At 40.3% G+C, this 10,937-nt stretch overlaps 1 protein-coding gene across 2 annotated transcripts in view; it reads left to right on the top strand.

The window, feature by feature from the left end:
- ankrd22 (ankyrin repeat domain 22) overlaps positions 1 to 10,937 on the top strand; it is a 40,430-nt gene that overhangs the window by 6,747 nt on the left and 22,746 nt on the right. The window lies entirely within an intron of this gene.

Here is a 10,937-nt window from a genome sequence, read left to right as displayed (position 1 = left end):
TATATGTGTATGTATGTATGTGTATATATATATAATATATATATACACATACATACATACACATATATATACATACATATACATACACACATACATACATAGAATAATAAAAAAAACCCAAGGGGGGGAGAAAATCGTTAAATAAAGAACAAATAAATAAATCCCTCTCCCCAACCCCCAAGATAATATTAAACAGTAAGGTAAGAAAAAAGAAAAAAAGGGGGGGATATAAACCGGAGTGGGGGGAAGGCAAACCAACATCCATTATCTCTTACAATTTATCTAAGAGAGTCCAAATGTTCCTTAGCTTTTTCCGGTGATCCGAAGTTGTACACATATCCTTCATGATTAAAGCGTAGCGTCGCTGGGTAGCGTAAGGAGTACTGAATATTTAAGTCCCTTAAACACTTCTTCGCCTCATCACCTTCCTCTTTCGGACCAGAGCTGGGGAAAAGTCCTGGAATAACATGATCTTGGATCCTTTATAGATCATGGCTTGGGATCTTTTCCAAGATTTCTAGAGGCTTCTAGGAGTATCTGCCTCTCCTTATAACTCTGCAGCCGGAACAGGACTGGGCGTGGACACTGGTTTGAGCCGGGCCCGCGTATTGCGACCCGGTAGGCCCATTCCACCCTTACCTGGCCTGATCCAGCTTCCAGATTTAAAAGCTGTGGCAGCCACTGCTCGAGGAACACTGTAGGCTGGCCTTCCTCTTCCCGTTCGGGAAGGCCCAGCAAACAAATATTTTTTCGACGACCTCGATTATCGAGGTCATCAATATGATTCTCTAAGGTCCAGACTCGCTGTTCGAGAGTCCGGACCCGATCCACAGCCGATTGCGCTAAAGTTTCGGAAGTCGCGGCCTTTAGCTCCGCCCCTCTGACTTGGCGCTCGATTTCTTTAATGTCTCGGTCGTGCTTTTGCAGCGCGGCCGAGAGTGAGTCCCATCGGCTTCGGGATTCTTTAATAAAAGCGTCGATCTTCGCATCCAGTTTAGAGATGATTTCTGCGAGGCTCGCCACCGTAGGTAAGTCCCCTGAGGCGGCTGTGGACGCCTCTGCTGCAGCTGGAGAGGGTGGGGGAGGGGTTCCTGCTTGCTGAGAGCTGCAGGTTCCCTTCCCTTTAGTCATTTTTACTAAAGATTAGATTGTTTAAATTTAATACTAAGCAACTAATTAAATTAAACAGCTATTTTAAATGATTTGGTGAGTGTGGTGGGGGTGGGGCCCAATTTGCCCAAGTCTTGGGAGGAGCACTATAGACTCAGATGTGCTGGGTCGCCGCCATCTTGGATCCCCCGTAAAGATATTTTTAATGAATAATGTATATTTTGCAAAAAGAAATCTTGTAATCTACGAGCTGTTCCCCGGCATGCACACTGAAATAAACATTGACTGTGCGTGGAGGACCAATAACTCAGTGAAAGACGCCCTTTGGTCTGTCCAAAACTTGTTGGCCTTCCAGTGCAAAGAGTAGACCTCAATCATGTGTTACAGACTGGCACATTCCAAGGTCCAGGACTATGTGATAGAGACTTATGAAAGCTCAGGATAATTGCCACCAAGACGCAGTGGAGAAAGACCACCGTCCAAAGTCTTTCCGCAAAAATGTTAAAAGGACCGTGCAGTTATCGGACCCTCTATTTGTCTCAAAACATATGCAAATAATGTCCTGCATGTATTGGAAATGCTTGGGTTTCTGCAACTGTAGGGAATGTCAAATTCCAATGTTTTTTCTGTATAAATAAGGACTGTATTGAACTACTTTAGTACCTGTGTTTTACATAAAGATAATTTTTCATGCATAAGGTATATTTTTGCAATAAAAAATTATGCCTTTTATAATAGTTATCATAAAATAAATAAATTCTGTAAAATATTTGTACCTGGAAAGGCTCTCATAACTAATCATTGCTATAAGATTGTAGACTGTATCTCTTAAACCCAGTTATAAGAGATTATAAACTATCAACTAAGTCAATCACATGTTAAAGTGAACCCAAAAATCGTATGCACCTTACAAAACTGTGACGTCTACTACCTAGATGGACAAAGGCAGCAAATACATGGGAATAGCACCAACTCCAAGTTTCTTTCTAAAGCACATACATTCATGACTTGGTGCTATGTCACTTTTGGTCACTGGGCTAAAATCCATATTGCAGTGATTCAAGAAGGCAGCTACATAGATTGAAAAGACAGTCCATTCAATGGTAATTACAGTTGGGCAATACATGCTGGTCTTATTGAGTGATGCTCACATTGAAAGAATTAAGTTTTAAAAATTATCATTCTTTTTGGAAATTCTTCTTGGTGTCTCAGCAAGCTAAGGGAAGTTTCAGAGAAATCTCCAGAAAGGTCCACCTGTACCTTGGGTGGTTTTCACAAATCCAAGTAGGTGTGTCCATGCATTCCTTCAGACATATTTTGGCTTTTCAGAGGAAATGTGCCTTCACCATCTATTCTTGCCCAAGACAGCTTTCAATAGATTCAGTTGGCTAACGCCAACTTGTTATGGTAGCAAGATCTTGCACCATTGAAAGTCGATGGGTTTGTACCTGATCCTTACAAAAATGAGACTGTACGTTCTGCAAGTAGATTGCTTTGAAATCTGTCACCCCAGATGGAAAGCATCCACAGATTTTTATGCAATCTAGGGAAAAATTAGCAGAGCCACTAATCCCCAGAATTAATAACGTTAATTACAAAACATGCAGTGCCAGATGACTGATGGTAGCTCAGGATGAACACAAGTATACACCAGTGAGTTTAACATAAAAAAAAATGAAATACCTAATAAAAGGAGAAAACATTAATAAAACAAAACACATCATATGGAATTTGAAGAGAAAATTGATCAATCTCATTGAATTCTTTGAAGAAAATAAGTAAGAGTAATAGAAATATATTTAACTTATCATGATTACCAAAAGACCTTTGATAAGGTACTACAAAATAGACTAATGAATGAGGTCAAAATTTATAGAGTGAAGAGACAGAAAAAAGAATGTGAAGTGTACAGAATAGCTGCAAGGAAGAGAGTAACTAACTTACTCAAAGTGGCAGACGCAGAAAGTGGAGTCCCCTGAAAATCATAGCTGGGATCATTGTTGTTTACGGTTTATATTAATAATTTAGAAGTCACACAACACCAGATTATAGTCCAACAGGTCACCTGATAAAGAAGCAGTGCTTCGAAAGCTTGTGATTTCAAATAAACCTGTTGGACAATAACCTAGTGTTGTGTGACTTCTGACCTTGCCCACCCCAGTCCAACACTTGCACCTCTACATCAATAATTTAAACAGTGGAATCAAAAAACATAATTTTTAAATTTATGAAGGACACCAAATTAGGATGGATAATCAGTAATTAACTTGGAGAATGGGCACATAACTTGCTAATTAAATTCAAAGTAAATAAGTGCGAGGCATTGCCTTTTGGCAAAAGAAAGAAAGTCACTTATTCTTCGGAAAAGTAGGCAACTAAAGTGGATATGGGGTCAAAATGGTATGAAAGTAAAAGTATATAAATTCAAGTACATGTATGTGGCAGATGGAGTTTAATTCAGATAAATGCAAGGTGCTGCATTTTAGGAAAGCGTATCTTAGCAGGACTGATACACTTAATGGTAAGGTCCTATGGAGTATTGCTGAGCAAAGAGACCTTGGAGGGCAGGTTCACAGGTCCTTGAAGAAGGCGGCTTTTGGTATGCTTTCCTTTAAGTACAGAGCTAGAGGTCATAGGTTTAGGGTGAGAGGGGAAAGATATAAAAGACACCTAAGGGGCAACTTTTCCACACAGAGGGTGGTACGTGTATGGAATGAGCTGCCAGAGGAAATGGCGGAGGCTGGTACAATTGCAACGTTTAAGAGGCATTTGGATGGGTATATGATTAGGAAGGGTTTGGAGGAATATGGGCCGGGTGCTGGTAGGTGGGACTAGATTGGGTTGGGATATCTGATCGGCATGGGCAGGTTGGACTGAAGGGTCTGTTTCCATGCTGTATATCTCTATGACTCTATATGAAAGTACAAGTATACAAATACAAGTAGAATCATAGGTTAACAAGGTGGTTACATTTTTTAGAAACTGTACTACAGCATAACTTTAAAGGGACTGAATTCAAAAGTAAAATAATTATACCAAACTTAAATCATACCTTGGTTCGATCATACTCGGTGCCCTGTATGCAATTCTGATCAGCACATTACAAAAAACAAAGTATAGTGACACAGAAGTGGGTATAGGAAAGAATTATACCAGACTTACAATGTGATACCTGCCTGGAAGAGGATGAAGAAGCTGGTTCTCTCTTCACATGAAAAGACAGGGCTGAGCAATGACTGAAGGCAAATTTTGAAAGGTGATAATAGATTGGACTTGGAGAGAATAATTCCACATCAACTTTCTCTCCTTTCACCACCAATGTACAATGGCAGCAGTGTGTGCCATTTGCATGATGCACTGGAGTAACCTACCAAGGATCCTTTCACAGAACCTTCAAAACCCATAACATCTGGAGGACAAGGGTAGCAAATGCATAGAAACACCACCATTTGTAAGTTCCTCTCCATGCACCACACCATTATGACTTGGATCTATAACGTTATTCTTTTCTTGTCAATGATTCAAAATCCTGGATAGCCCCTCTGTTAAATTATTTGAATATATCTTTTAGAGTCAGCCTCATGACATCATCATAGCATGTGACCTGAGGGCATAAGAATCTCATACGCCGTCTTAATTGAGATCACCTGAAGCATCACACTCTACTGAAAACATGCTGCTCTCTTATAGACTACAAAATAAATACTGATATCAGACAGTTAGTTGTCTGTGAAACATAATGTTTGTGTGAAATAGCTTGCTGCATAACTATCTGTTGGATTCTTCAATACCACAATATCCATGTTCAGTATCGTACATTAAGATGACCACATCTATATGGAGAAGACTCTAAAATCTCAGTGATAGATGTTTGGAAAACTAATCAGCAACAGTTTCATAATCATTGTTAGACTCTTAATTCTGATTGAATTCAACTTCTAATACTGCCATGGTGGGATTCGAACTGGGGCTCTGCATTATCAGTCTCGTAATGATGCCACCAGGTCTTCACCTCCCTGTGACATACCAAGCTCAGCTTTTCATGGCCATGATGACCAAATCAACTCAATTATTTCTTACATAGTGTCATGCCATCCCTGGGTAATGATCCCTTGTAATTCTTATAGCTGTTCATCCTTGGTATTTGCCAACTGTCTTCGTTCATATTGGCTCAGATCAAAATGGAACAGATAATTTTTGAGAACGTCTTCAACTTCGTGGCCTCAAGCATCAAAAGGAATAATTTTTAGTCTTTCTGTGGGTTGGATAATCTGCTCAGTCTGTCAGACATCATCATCCTGGCACCTGGCTTATACATTACTTCAGAGTCATATCTTCGGAGATTGTTGACTGATTAAATTAAATCACATAAAGTTTGTTCTGACTCAGTGGGTGTGGTTTGAATTGCTTGAATTATTACTATTCTGAGGTCTGTGCATAATGCATTTCCTACCACTGGCAGGTAGTTACCAGGTTGGAGATTTAAGAACTTAAAAATGTGTTGCTGGAAAAGCGCAGCAGGTTAGGCAGCATCCAAGGAGCAGGAGAATCGACGTTTCGGGCATAAGCCCTTCCTGAAGAAGAGCTTATGCCCGAAACGTCGATTCTCCTGCTCCTTGGATGCTGCCTGACCTGCTGCGCTTTTCCAGCAACACATTTTTAAGCTCTGATCTCCAGCATCTGCAGTCCTCACTTTTTCCTTGGAGATTTAAGAAGCCAAGATAAGCTTGCGATTTGGCACTGCAATGTGAATTGGTAATCCATGCAGTAAGATGGTCTCCCTTAGCCTGTACCATGGAGTTCGACATTCTGAGGAACCTGTCTAACAGAGTGGTATTGGTAATACTGTATATTGGCATTAACTCACGTGTTGATTTTAGGTTTAGAGTGTGTTGTCTTGCCTTTCAGGACCTATAGTATTAATGGTTATAAAGGTTTTTGTGAAGCTGATAGATCGACATGGTGTCCAAGGTTAACAATTTGGAAAAAATGAGGACTGCAGATGCTGGAAATCAGAGTTGAAGGTGTGGTGCTGGAAGAGCACAGCAGGAATCCTGATGAAGGGCTTATGCCGACTTTGCCCACAACAGAAATGAGACTCACCGGCCTATAGTTACTAGGGCTATCCCTACTCCCCTTTTTGAACAAGGTGATGAAGGGCTTATGCCCGAAATGACGATTCTCCTGCTCCTCAGATGCTGCCTGACCTGCAGTGCTTTTCCAGCACCACACTCGACTAACAATATAGAAAGCTTAGCTAGCTTCTGAAAATTGTCTTTCACATGGTTGACTCTGAATCACATTGACGTGTTTGTGCAGCATCTTAGTATTTTAATTGCTGCCAATGTTGGATCATTTTGTTGGTCACTTGTACTTTATTCTGAGAGCCAGCTTGGTCTTTAGAACCAGATTTCTGCATGTGCTTTTAGGTAGTTGTGACAAACTACGTCTGTTACACATTTTGTTGATTTGATGTGCTTTCTTGACTATAGTAATTGTGCTGGCTGCACCTAAAGTATGGAATTGTTGTTGCCTGCCTCTATTGATTCATGTTCACACCCTTCCTCAAGTGATGCATCCATGGTATTGTCCTTTTTCTTACCTAAAGGCATTAATTGGTGTGAAGCAATGACTTGTATTGTGTACAGTTTGGGTAACTTTCTTGAGAAAGGATGTACTAGCACTGGAGGAGGTGCAGAGGAGGTTCGTTAGGTTGATTCCAGAATTGAGGTGTTGCCTTATGAGGAGAGATTGAGTAAACTGGGACTATACTCACTGTTTGTATATAATTATGTATCATACACCAAATTCTTCAAATACCACAATTTCATGTCCAGTTTGTGTGCTAGTGGAGATGACATTGCATTACGAGGTGAGGTAAAATACCCTATTGGAGGCACTATCACCTCACTTCCTGATGGCCATGTTGGTGTTCTTACATCCCAAGGACTGTAGCAGCTCACTACAACTTTCTCCAGGATAATATACAGCCTCATCAGCAACACAAATGAATACATAAAGTCTGACCCCTCCCAATCCTACTCACCTGTCCCCAAGAATCCTGTAACGCTGTCTGGGGAAGAATTTTACCAGCCTCATTCATCACTCCCAGTAATAGAGAGCTGCTCGGAATGATTGGCAGCTCTTGGGCAGGATTTCCCTCTTGTAGGCACCTCGCTCGAGTGGAAGCTCCACACTGGCTAGTTATCTGCCTAATTGCAATTTAATGGTATTGGCTGGTGGGAGAGGATGAATCATTGAAATCTAATTTCTGCCCAACATTTGTCCCCATATTGTCACTAACTGAACAGATCCCTTTAATTTAGGAGTCATTGCTAAATGCATCACTTTCCCCCTCAGGCTGGGCAGGAAGCCATGAATACTTATTCAAATAAACTGACAAGGACAATGTGGGCAGCAGCTCATTTTTCTATTGGTTAGCTCTGCTGCAGCATTGAGTACAAATGTCTGAGTTGGAAGAGTGGTGGAAAACACAGCTTCATTCCCAATTTATCAGCTGAGCCCACCTTCACAGTTGTTCAATGTTCATTCCACATTTTCTGCAGTTAGCAAAAAACCACACCCTGGCCGCAGTCCAACAGATTGCATAACTTTGAACGACACATCGCCCGCTAATATGTAGCGAAAGATTCTAATGATGACAATGCAGCTTCTCAGCTTGAAAAAAAATCAAGAGCTTTGCTATTAACAACAATTTTTTTTTTGGGGGGGGGAGGTGTGGTTTATGCATGCACTGCATCACAGAGTATATTGTAAAGACTCCCACAACCTGCGACCTCACATGCAATCAGGAACTGACAAGAAATCTAACTGTTAATCTCATTGTAAAAACCCTAGAAATTATTTACGCCTTGTTAAACTAGTGTAATTAGACATAATCAGTGTACTAACTTGGTCCTGAGCCAGGTAAAGTTTTATTATTGTTTTTGTATAATCATAAAATGATAAATTTCTCCATAAAAGGCTAAAGTTTTCAAAAAAAAGTTGTAAAACGTTAGCATTCTTTTTAAAAGGTTAGCAGTAATTTAGCTTCTATCTTAATACAGTCATACACTTATTTCATGAACTGAAAATCTACATGTCAATTGAAAATGAAGTATACTAATTATGTCTTTTCAACTTCCTGGTTTGTGGTGTGTAGATATTTTAATGCTGACGACTGTCAATGTGCTCCCTGATATGTCAAAACTTGATGCCAGATTTCAACTCCCATTGGGAATGGGGCAATTCCCATCTCAGAGAAATCACAGGATCTCAGACAGCGGTTTTCTTGCACCACAGAAAACCACAAAACCAAGGCCGATAACCTTGCTGAGAAAGTAATGCAAGTACCTGTACTGAAAGTAAAATTATCAGCAAAAAGAAGTCAATTCCCACCAGTAGCTGTAGATCTGTGAAGCTTTGTGATCCATGATCCATTCTAACTCCTAATTGATACCTGGAAGGAAGTCACCATCACTGGCTGAAGGTTTAATTATGGCCCATATGGTTAGATAGGCACTTTAGAACAAAATGTAAAGATTAGAATTAGAAAATCTTATATATTCTCACCAGAGGGTTGAATGAAATCCTCTTCATTCCTGAGATTGGTACAGCAGACTTTGATTATTTTTTTGAAAGGTGTGTTTTTAATTCAACATGCACTTGATCATAAATAAAACTATGAAGAAGCCTTCCAAGCCAGATCTTTTGAGGTGATCAAAGTTATGGTGTTAGTTTTATTATAAACTGTGAGGAATCCATTACTATTTATTATGCATAACCTGTGTTGGAAACCAGCATTCTCTGAGAATGTAACATTCAGGTACACTTAGCTTAAGGAAGCTACATTTGACTATTTCAAAGTATCAGTCCCATGCAGTTCTGTCCAGAAATACGGCCAAGGCTTATGGCAGGGTTTTCAATTCGGGACAGTTACTGATGAGGAGTTGAAAAATTACAGACAGTGAGAGCCAAACAGATTCAGACTCTATATTTAGATTGATACAGTTAGCCGCACTTTAGGGAACACAACCGAACAACTATGTCTGGGACTTACAGTTGGATGGCTCTGTGCTGTTAGAACGCTAGTAGAGGCTCTGGGCAGCCAAGTGTTGGAGTGAAAACTCAGAAGTCTTCATGGGAGCTGAAAAAGTGGGAAGTTTGCTGGGTCTGTGTTGAGGGAAGCTGTGAGGGGCTTGGAAGAAGCCCGTGAGCATTAACATTTCAGTGTGACTGAGAGACTGGGTTTGGAAAGCTCACAAAGCTGTATTTGTTTGATACACCTGAGCAAGCTTGAAGCTTGGGGAGAACATCCATTGGCAGGATTGGCTTGTGAAGCTATCTGTTGGTGAAGAGCTGCAGTTATGCTTGTGAACGAGTGCTAGTGTATACTTTTGGAACCCAGGGGACTATAAACATAGGAAAGTAGAGTCGAGTAGAACAGTAACAGTCATTGTCACACTCCATAACAAGGGCCTGATCAACAAAATTGAAGAATTGTGCTTCCTTAAGAAGTTTAATGGGATTTGATAGTGCACCTTGACACTAATGGCTGGGAAAATTGATGTGAAATTCATGGGAATCTGTCATGCTATTTGATGTGCACTATGGAATCATTGACCATATTCTATTCCCCATATTTACCACATGTTAGAAATATATATCCTTGGATTGTAAATGGTATTGTCTTCAAGTTGTATTGCCGTTTGTTGAAAACTATGGAATCCTGTCGCTTCATTCCTTTTATAAACCCACGGACCTCATGACTTATCAGCTTTCAAAATAACAGTTACAGATCCTGGCCAGATTGTTGTGAAATTCCACAGGCTGCTCTGGGATCAAGGAAAGAGGTAGAAACATTATCAAAAAGATAAAACTTGTCCCAAATGCCATATGCACGTACATGCATACAAACAGAACAGTGTAAGATGAAGTGGAATTTTTTAAAAATTGCAATTCTTCAATGAAAGAATTATACATTCCAATGTCACCTTTGAAGTTCCAGAGAGGTATGTGGCTGAGCTGGTTGATCTCTTGGTGTGTTTTTAAATTGCAATCAGTCCTTGGCACTTGAAGTCTCATCTATTTCAAAATTCTTCATCTCAAATGTATTCCAACTTGTCACAGAGATGGGGGTCCCAGCTTGAGAATTGCACAGTGAGACATATGCTTTTATATTCTGCAGCAAATCAATCCTCTTAATGTTACTGCTTTTTGTAGCAAAACCACAAAATTACAATCGTGGCTTGGGGTCTTGTGGCATAGTGGTACCTTTGGGCCTGAAGATCCAGGTTCAAGTCTCACCTACCTGAGAGATGTGCCTGAACTATCTGCTGTCATGGCTTCTTCCAAGAGTGGGGTGGTTTGATAGTTAAATGTTGGCTGCTAAGGCCATTCTATTTTTAAGAGTTCTGACAGTCCGTTAGCAGAGTTGCCTGTTACACTTTGAAATAGATGGAAGAGGCAGGTGAGGGAATGGTTCAGTTCAGTCCTCCTCTTGGAGGATGGTATTTGTCCTTGCAGTGCCTGTTGTGATGTCTTGGGCCCAGATACGTTGAATGTCTGAGTGTGAATCATATACAGCCCAGGTGATGGGTTTTAACATCATTACTATCATTTAGCCTATTCAGGATGTGTTCAGCCATGTTGCATTCCTTACTATTATATTGAATAATTCTTATTGAATTTGGCTACTTTCAGGTCGCATGACTTCACAGCCATTTCAAGTGTCTGCGTACATTTTAAACTGTTTTCTCTCAAAGTCCCGGGCTTTAACATTATCCACTGAGACTTAAAGTATGGTCGACTTCTGTTCAAAATTGGTC

The sequence above is a fragment of the Chiloscyllium plagiosum genome, chromosome 22 (genome assembly GCF_004010195.1).
Source record: "Chiloscyllium plagiosum isolate BGI_BamShark_2017 chromosome 22, ASM401019v2, whole genome shotgun sequence".
Classification (NCBI taxonomy): Eukaryota; Metazoa; Chordata; class Chondrichthyes; order Orectolobiformes; family Hemiscylliidae; genus Chiloscyllium; species Chiloscyllium plagiosum.
This window is presented reverse-complemented; position numbering and strand designations above follow the sequence as displayed.